Genomic DNA, 10303 nt, shown 5'->3' with positions numbered 1-10303 from the left:
TCATCTCATGCAGCTCCTCCTTTATGTGCATAATGATAAAAATACATAGAATAAAAAAAGATTGCAGTATTCTCATTATGAACTGAGCAGGGCTAGTGTTTTTACAATAAATCTCTAGCCTACCTTCATGTAAAACATCTTTGCTTAACATCAAGTATGTTAGTACTGGATTAAAAAAAATGATAACTCCAACAATTTCTTTGTCCTCAACGCCACTTAATTTCCTGGAATTAGTCACTTCAACAGTCTTTGATGGTTATACAGGTATCCAAAATTCGAATGACATGGATGTTTGTTGTCCCAACCATTCTTCTTAGTCCTGATCCTGATAAGGAAAGAGGGATATTCTTTTTTAAAAAAGTTTTCGTGTTGTTGATTCCTAAATGTAGTGCTTCTTCCCGCATGCCGCCCATTGGTACTAGTGGAGTAGAGTTGACCTAACCCATACATATAGGTACGCTAACAAAAAACATGTGATTAGTGACGGAGTTTAGCCACGAAATTTTTATTTAGCGACGGATTAGCGACAGATTAGCGACAGAATCATATTAGTGATGGAATTTGATCTGTTGCTAATTCTTCTGTCACTAATTGGATTAGTGATGGAATTTCAATCCTGTCACTGATTACCAGCGGAATTAGCCACGGAATTTCAATTATGTGGCTAATTACCGACAAAATTAACCACAGAATTTTTTTCGTCTCTAATTACCGAAGGAATTTTCGTCAGTAGTTAGCAACGGATAATTTCCGTTGCTAATTCCGTCGGTAATTAATATATTTTTTTTAAAAAATTAAAATGCCACATGGCACCTCTACTAGCTGCCACCTCACCTCCGCCGCCACGTGTCACCACCTCATCTCCACGTGTCATTGCCACCTTAACTCTGCAGCCACGTGTCGCTATCTCACATGCCACCTTGTATCGCCACATGTTGCCACCATATAATTCCTCCTCAAAGTGACATCTCCACGGCTCAAGCCACGGACCTCGTTTGTGCACGCGCGCGACTTCACCAATTGAGTTGCAATGAACTTGCTGACTTATTATGCAAAATTATATATATATATATATAATATTTTCTTACACAAACAATTATATACACATATATATTATTAGAAACTAAAAATAAACTATATGATAATTTTAATCATAACTATTTTTGTGACAAAAATAATTTTTAGATATTTGTTTTACTATTTATTTTATACTGCTTTATTTTTTAAAAAAGATATTTTTAATATAATATTAATTTCCAATGACACTAATTTTGAATTTTAAATTGTAAATAATTTTTTCAAAAAATAGCTACCATAATAAAATCTAATAGATTATTCTATATAAAAAAATTAAATGATTTTAATTTTAAAATTTTAGTCATGGAATTAGCGACAGCAATTAGCAACGGAATAATTTTTGGTCGCTAAATTAGTGACAAAAAATTATTTCATGGCTAATTTTAATTATAAAATTTTAGCCACGGAATTAGCCAACGAAAATTTCTGACGGAAAAAATTCTGTGGCTAATTTTAATTATAAAATTTTAGCCATGGAATTAGCCACGGAAATTTTTGACGGAAAAAATTCCGTCGCTAATTCCATGGCTAAATATGGCGACAGAATTTTCATCGGTAATTCGTCAGAAATTAGCGACGGAATAATTTTTGTCGCTAATTCTGTTGGTAATTAGCTATTTTTTTATAGTGGTATAACCTTTTGCTTAATACTGTAAATCCAAAATTCAAGCATATGAGGCTGCATTAATCAACGATACACGACAGAAGGAATTAATTATTTTATTTCCACAAACTTCACCTTTAGCAAGCATAGGTTTTTTTCCATTTTTTCTTTCTATCCAAAGAATGTCTCTTTGTCCTAAGACTGAGAGCAAAAAAAAAAAAAAGGAAAAAAAGAATCAAATCGCACTACCTCTGTAATAGGTGAATGCCTCCTTTTCTTCTGAAGTTGTTAGAATTATTCATAATAAGATATTAGCTACAATTGAAAAGGTCTTATCAATAAAATTTCCATTTATTCGAGATCTAGGCATAGGTAGTAATCCACTCTAGAATTTAATTATCTCTTGTGAGAAAATAATCCCACAAACAAAGGAATTGTACAATATAGTACGAAATAACATAAAAAGGACTCATTAAAAATTGTTTATGAAGGTTTTTTTTTAAAAGTTTTTCTATTTTTCTAGTTAAATTTGATTGCATGTGGCTATCCAAAAAAATATAATATGAATGACTCACTATTCACTCGGTTTCTGGGACATAATCATTATGTAGGAGAGATGGCCGAGTGGTTCAAGGCATAGCATTAGAACTGCTATGTAGGGTTTTTGTTTACCAAGGGTTCGAATCCTTCTCTTTCCACACACACCTTTACCTAATTCATCAATATTATTAACCAGAATGTTTCAAATAACAAAAGGTATCATTATTCCAACTTTCTTTGATGTGGATTCTCTATTCCTAATTTCTGGAATACTGAAAATACTGAAAAGAGGGGGTAAGGAATGAAAATCTTCCTACCTAGTCTATGTCTATGATAGATGAATGGGAGGGAAAATCCCCGAATCAAACACCTTACCCCTTTTTTTTGTTGGTCCCCCTACTTAGACATGAAGGGAGTAAAAATCTCTTGTTATTTTAGTTAGGTTTAAGTCTGACGAGAATAATATTCTACAACCAGCAATTCATTTATTTTCAAACCAACCTATTTACTATCTATTATTTGATTGACTAATCCTTTATATTAGAATAGTGAAGAGTCAAATGTTTTGGCAATTCCTCATGGGGGGATGAATCAAGATAATTTTGAATCAGAGTTCTAGACTTTTGTTCATCCCTCGCTGTAATAATATCTTGGGGTTTGCAGCGATAACTTGGTATATCTACTATATGACCACTAACTAAAACATGTCTATGGTTAACTAATTGGCAAGCTTGAGGAATAGTCGAAGCCATACCCAATCGGAAAAGTATGTTATCCAAACGCATTTCAAGTAATTGTAGTAAAACCTGACCGGTTGACCCTTTCGCTTTTCTGGCGATACCAATGTATTTAAGCAATTGTCGTTCTGTAAGACCATAATGAAAATGCAATTTTTGTTTTTCTTCTAACCAAATATGATATTGACATTTTTTATTCAAGCGCACTTGGTTTTTAAGTTTGCTTCTGACTATAGGCCTTTTGCTAGTTAGTCCTGATGGCATATTCTTTTTTTTTTTTAAACGAGGCCCTCTGTAATGTGACATAAAGACTCCTTTTTTTTAATTTCATGATCCTAAATTCAAACTAAACTAAATGAGAAATATGATAAATGAAGCGAAATCAACTAAAGTATTGTACTACAAAGAAGAATTGAATTAGATGAATTATATCAATATCCGAACCTTATTATATGTATAAAATTGTACATATAAATCAAAAGAAGGAGGTTCTTTTCTTGATTTGTTGTAAAGAAATTGAACTCCCCCAATTTGAATTCATAATTGGAAGTTCCTTTGACATAATCGATTGGTAATTATTAAAAAAAGAAAGGGAAAAAAGCCTTTTCGATATTCTTTGATTTTAAAAAGACATTCTTAATTATACAAAAAATCAAAACAAATAGAGAAAAACCAGCTATCGGAATCAAACTGACGACCATCGCATTACAAATGCGATGCTCTAACCTCTGAGCTAAGCGACTCACATGACAAAAATTGTGCATGCATAGGAATTTATTAAACTAGAGATCTTATTTATTAGCTCTTTATTCTAAGCTATTTTATTCTTAGCTATTGATAACATAATTCCTATGAATAGAAAAGAATATTAATAACATAATGAATATGAATATAACATAATTCCTATGAATATACAAAAGAATATAGAATTTCAAATAAATATTCCTTTTTTTTTTATATTCTAGGATGTAAAGAACATAACAATTTGAAGATAATGATTAATAGAATATATTTCAATCTATTTGGTAAATATATTATGTTTCTCAACAATCAATTATATGTTTATTAATGATCAATATCTTTATCTTAATTAGTATAGAGTCTTAATTAGTATAGAGTATAATAAGATTTTCTTTTTTCATTTTTGAATTTGAATTCAAATTTTGTTATTTTAATTAATAATAATTAATAATTAGTTTATAAGTTTATAGTTTAAAAGTTTAATTAATATTTAAATATTTAATTATATTAATTTCATATTTAATTTAATTAGAATTTCATTATCATTATTATAATTAATATAAAATTTCAAATTCTAAATGATATAGTTAAAATATATATAGAATATATATATATAGCTATATATATTCTATATTGTAAAAATAGTAATAAATAATATGAATATAAAATTAGAGAATGAATATATTTAAATATATTGAATATTATTTTAATTAATATAAATATATAAATAAATAATAATAATATAGAATAGAAATAACTCGAATTCTTTTCTAAATTAATTTGAAATTATGAGCTTAATAGAATGATTCTTTATGGCCATTACATTAGGTCTAGCTATTCTAACTACCCATTCTAAATTAATAAATAGAAATAGATTTCTTTTTTATTTAATCTAAAAAAAATAAGAAATTTCCATCCATTTTAGTTATCTTTAGTTATGTTATATAGGACCTATCCATTCTAAGGAAAAAAACAAAAGATAAGAATAAAAACAAATGAAAGAAAGGGAAAGGCCCAATTTCGATTAGAATGAAACATTCCTTCGAAAATGTTAAAACTAAGACCAAAAAAAAAGAATTTACCGTTCGAGTATTCCAAATTGCATGAGAAAAACACCAGAAGGAGAGGAATCTAGTGTGTGTGTGTGGGGGGGGTATATATCCATGTATATTGAATTGCGGATACAAAAATGATAGAATTATTTCTTATTGGACAAAATATGGGTATCTGAAATACAAATAGAAAGAAACATTTTTTGGTATAGGAATTAGTATCTAACGAATTCAACAGTTCCGGTATAATTCTCATAATTTAAATGAAAAGAAAAAACATCCTAATGAGATTCTAATCTCAAAGAAAAAAAAGGGGGGGATATGGCGAAATTGGTAGACACTACGGACTTAATTGGATTGAGCCTTGGTATAGAAACCTACCAAGTGATAACTTTCAAATTCAGAGAAACCGAGGAATTAACAATGGGCAATCCTAAGCCAAATCATGTTTTTGAAAAACCAAGAAGAGTTCAGAAAGGGAGAATAAAAAAAGGATAGGTGCAGAGACTTAATGGAAGCTGTTCTAACAAATAGAGTTGACGACATTTCGTTTCGTTAGTAAAGATTTTGTTTGGTTAGTAAAGAGATCCTTCCATTGAAACTCCAGAAAAGAAAGGATCAAGGATGAGCATACATATACGTACTAAAATACTATTTCAATTGATTAGACCAGACAGACCCAAAATCTCTATTTTTTAATATTTATATGACAAATAACATATGTGAATCGATTCCAAGTTGAAGAAAGAATCGAATATGAATTGATCAAATCATTCACTCCATGATAGTCTGATAGATCTTTTGAAGAGTAGATTAATCAGATAAGAATAAAGATAGAGTCCCATTCTACATGTCCATACCGACAACAATGAAACTTATAGTAAGAGGAAAATCCGTCGACTTTAGAAATCATAAGGGTTCAAGTCCCTCTATCCCCAAAAGGCCCGTTTAACTCTCTAATTATTTATCCTATATCCTCTTTTTTTTTTAGTGGTTCCAAATTCGTTATGTTGCTTATTCATTCTATTCTTTCACAAACGGATCTGAGTGGAACTTTTCTTTTTCTTATCACAGGTGTTAGAATATGTAATGGAATACAGATGATAATTTGGTTTCTATATGATAAACATACAAATAAGCATCTTATCTTTCAGCAAGGAATCCTCATTTGACTGATTAACAATACATATCATTACTCCGACTGAAACATACAAAGTCTTATTTTGGAAGATCCAAGAAATTACAGGGCTTGGATCAAACCATTTTCGTTTTTTTTTAGTTGACATATACTCAAGTAATCTCTTAAAATGAGGATGATGCGTCACGAATGGTCAGGATAGCTCAGCTGGTAGAGCAGACGACTGAAAATCCTCATGTCACCAGTTGAAATCTGGTTCCTGGCACATGATTAATTTGTATGAGTATCTATTAAATTCATTAAAATGAATATGGGTCAACATACATATTTCGTAGTAGTCTAGATCATCATACATATTTATCCATCTAGGTGTCTGGAGATATACTCTTTCTAGATGAATAAAGAATATTTGTACGTTCTATGTATATAGAAAGTATGTAAAAAAATAAATTATTCCATTTTTTCTTTTCTTTTTTTCCCTCAACTCACAAATGTTAATACTTCTTCAATAATATTCGAAAGGTGAAATTAGTTGGTTGAAAAACCCAAAAGTCTAGTCTAGGGAAATTGAGGGGCATAACTAGCGAAAAGAAATCTCAGATACATTACAAATAGAATCCAACCCTTCTTCCATTTCATTTCTTTGTATTTTCTTTCATATTTTATTCATTTCCTTCCATGTTGATGTGCACAAGACATAGTTCATCATGCAGCACTTTTTAAGTTCATCCTATTGGCTCGGCTCATTCGAAATAAGTATCTTAACAACTTTAAAATCTCAATGAAGCCCTACTCGAATTTTTTTTAAGGGTTAAGGTGTAATTTTAACAATAAAGTTTACCCTAAAGAGCACTGGGCACCATAATATTTATTTGGATACAAAAATATACATGAAGTTGTCAAAAGGGGGCATCTGGTACCAGGCCGTTAATGTCCATTAGTTTACCATCAGAGGGGCCCACGAAATCAGTTTTAAGGTGAATTTTTATTCTTTTGGGTACATGAAATTTAATTGGATACAAAAATATACATGAACTTTCTAAAAAGAAAAAATAACAAAATTCTTCAACTCTCATAAACGTCCATTAATTTTATTCTTTTAGGTCCCACCAAATACTATATTTTCTTTCCATCAATTTCCACTTCCAATTTGATCCATATTTCTCTTATCATAGTCAACATGCACACTCTCTTTGTCATGTTATTTTCTCAACCTCCAAGCCTTTTATATGTATTTAAGCAAAACAACGTATTTCCCTTCTAGGATACAAGGTTCATTACTTACACCCAAGTATTATCTCTAGTCCTTAATATAGGACGCAATAAACTAATTTGAGGAGATTCAAAAAACTAAATAAATTACTTTAAAGTATTATATTTATTGTTTTTCTCCAAATTAATTTTCTTGGCTTATAAACTAATATATAATGAAATGATACGTATAAATATTTTAAAGGGATCATGTACTATATGCTATATTTAAGTAATTATTTTACTTCTTTAATTTTTTTTTTCAAATTTGTCCATTATACTAAGGAGAAGAGAAAGTAGGAATTAGTAGAGGGAAAAAAATAATATTTAGTGGGATCCAAAAAAATAAAATTAATGGACATTTATGAGAGTTGGAGAATTTTGTTATATGTTTTCCTTTTAGAAATATCATGTATATTTTTACACTTAAGTAAACTTTATAGTGTCTAATGGCTCTTAGGGTAAACTTTGTTATTAAAAAAACACCTTAAAACTAACTTGGTCGACCCCTCTAATGGTAAATTAACAGACGTTAACGTCGTAGTGTCAGATGCCTCCTTTTGATAACTTCATGTATATTTTTGCTTCCAAATAAACTTTATGGTACCCAGTGCTCCTTAGGATAAATTTTGTTGTTAAAATTACACTTTAACCCTTTTTTTAATCCCTAGATTTTTTATTTAACCCATCCATAATAATATGAATAAGACCTCGATTATTCTGTTTGATTTAACTTCAATTACTTTGTCTGATCTATAAAAGAATGTACAGCTATTCAAGGAAGGACAAAACTTAGGTCCAGTTAATTAGATCAAGTTGGTCCAGTTAACCAATTAGCTCCTGCCACATATATTAAGTGGACACATCATCACTTAACACCGTTAATGGCTTCTCCTTATATGCCAATGCTGTCCCCTCCGCCCACCTCCACCTTTCCCCCTCATTTTCATCCTCAAATCTTAATTAATTTCCACTCAATCTCTATACGCTCACAAATTCAACGCAACAAATTCTCACACAACAACCTAAGAAGCTTCTAAATTAACATCTTCAACAACAAAGACCATGTCAATATAGAAGGGACTAACTAATTAATTTATATTTAACACCGTAACTCCTTCAGATTGGAAGGGAATATTAGCTAGGACCAGGAGGGGTTGAGGCTTCATCAATCATCATTCATCAGGCCACTTGTCTTCATGCTGAATGTTAGATCCTCTCCCATCGAAGAAGCTAGCATTGAGTTGTAGAATAGATATTGCTTCCACTTCCTATCTAACCCCTCAAAGTCAACTCTAGCGCCATCGAGGCACGCGGTGATGGTGGAGAGCGGCCCAAAGCACATCAACTCTAACACCAATCTGTGTGCTTTTTTCCTAACTGAAGCCGTCGCCAGCGCCGCTGCCAGCGCCGCCGCCTTCTAAAAAGGTAAGGAAAATTAAGGCAGGTCAATGGTTCCTTGAGATACAAACCGGCGGTGCCATAAACCCTTGTATCTTCTCCCTCCATCAAGTTCAACAATCCCTCTTTTCCTGGTTGGCATCTCTCTACCTCTCACTCCGCCTTCTACTATTTCACCGTCCATCCCTCTCTTGACTAGGTTAGCCATTCGACTTTGGACATTTATAGATATGAAACAAACGACTGCATTTCCTTGGTCTAAGATCGACTTTGAGGCAATTTCACCGCCTCCTCGCGCGATCAGTCGATCCTCACTAACGAGGTTAATCGATGTTAAATGATGATGTGTCCAATTAATATATGTGGCAGAAGCTAATTGGTTAATTGAACCAACTTGACCTAATTAACTGGATCTAAGTTTTGTCCTTCAAGGAATATCTGGCCTAGTAGAACTGGTGCATATTAGTTTCTTATTTTTATCATTTAATGAGCATCTTGTATTTCATAAAAATTGGGAGTGATATAATCTTTACGCAAGGGACATCCTATCCAACTTTTGGGCATTAAGATACGTTTCAGATGTGGATGATTATCATAAGAGATTCCTAACATATCATAAGATTTCCTTTCTTGAAAATCCACACTTTTCCAAACCCAGAAAATAGAGGGAATTCTAGGATTTTTTCTTGAGACAAATACTTTTATGCATACCTCTTCTGGTTAATCTATACTATATTCTATTCTTGTAAGATGATACACACTGTTTTCCATGGACAGCCCAACAATGCAACAATTGAGAGAGCTATAGTTCCCCTCACAAACCAAAGTCTGTATCGCCCTAAATTGAGTGGAGAGGTCATGTATTGGGCCTAGCCCTCTCTTGTAGCCACAAAAAAGAAATGGAGAAGTTACGAAGCATGGAAGGTAGCTAAACAATAAACCATATAATGAAATCCTATTTACCAATGAGAGTTTAGTCTAACAGAAGAAACTAATCTCTTACAGTGTGACGATTTAAGATTCAAACTTTTATTGGGAGATATGTCCATATTTAGTGTTCAATATAATAATATTTTGTATCAAATCTTTCGTGCAAAGCTGTCTCATTTCTTTCAGATGATGTTGATGAGAATTATAATAGGTTTCATGAGACAGTGAAAATTATCCTAATGCAAATTAGTAAAAGTATCCCTCAATCGAAAAAGGAAGCTTGAAGGATTTACACTGTCAAGATGATATATCTTTTTTTCCTTCCCTCGTTACCGACATTAGACCTTTTTTCCTATTCGGGCCACTTCTTGTTTTTTCATTTTTTTGGTAAGCAAGAAATAAAGGAAGCCACTTCAGTTACATATTGAACAACCTCCAGATACTAAATGGGACGAACGCCTGGCGCCACGCTCAGCGTTAGTTCGGCCGAATGATCTGCTTGTTCGCACTTTATTCGGCTCACTAATGTTTCCTCTATTCCAATATTCCAATATATGAGATACTCTTTCAACCCTAAACATAAGACTCATTTTATAATATAAATTACACTTCAAAATGGATATTATATTTAAGATTGGAGGGAGTATTATTTTTGAATAACTTACAAAAACTAATAAATGCTCATTAAATATGTATTTTCTTTGCCAACACATTAAATATAGTTAAATCTAGAGTGTCAAAACGGAGTGTCAAAATGGACTAAGCCTATCAGGCTAGTCTATTTAAACCTTTTTAAAAATAAAGACTTAGTCTTATATTTTAAGATGTTCCA

General features: G+C 31.6%; 1 non-coding gene across 1 annotated transcript; it reads left to right on the top strand.

Annotated features, from left to right (window-relative positions):
* Positions 1–6081: 6081 nt before the first annotated feature.
* TRNAF-GAA (transfer RNA phenylalanine (anticodon GAA)) lies at positions 6082–6154 on the top strand. Its single transcript has one exon. It is a non-coding gene; the product is annotated as a tRNA-Phe (tRNA).
* Positions 6155–10303: the final 4149 nt, after the last annotated feature.

Source organism: Neltuma alba, unplaced genomic scaffold, assembly GCF_004799145.2.
Source record: "Neltuma alba isolate B1F8T4 unplaced genomic scaffold, ASM479914v2 tig00012221_pilon, whole genome shotgun sequence".
NCBI classification, from domain to species: Eukaryota; Viridiplantae; Streptophyta; class Magnoliopsida; order Fabales; family Fabaceae; genus Neltuma; species Neltuma alba.
The sequence above is the reverse complement of the archived record's forward strand: the minus strand, read 5'-3'. Positions and strand labels throughout refer to the sequence as shown.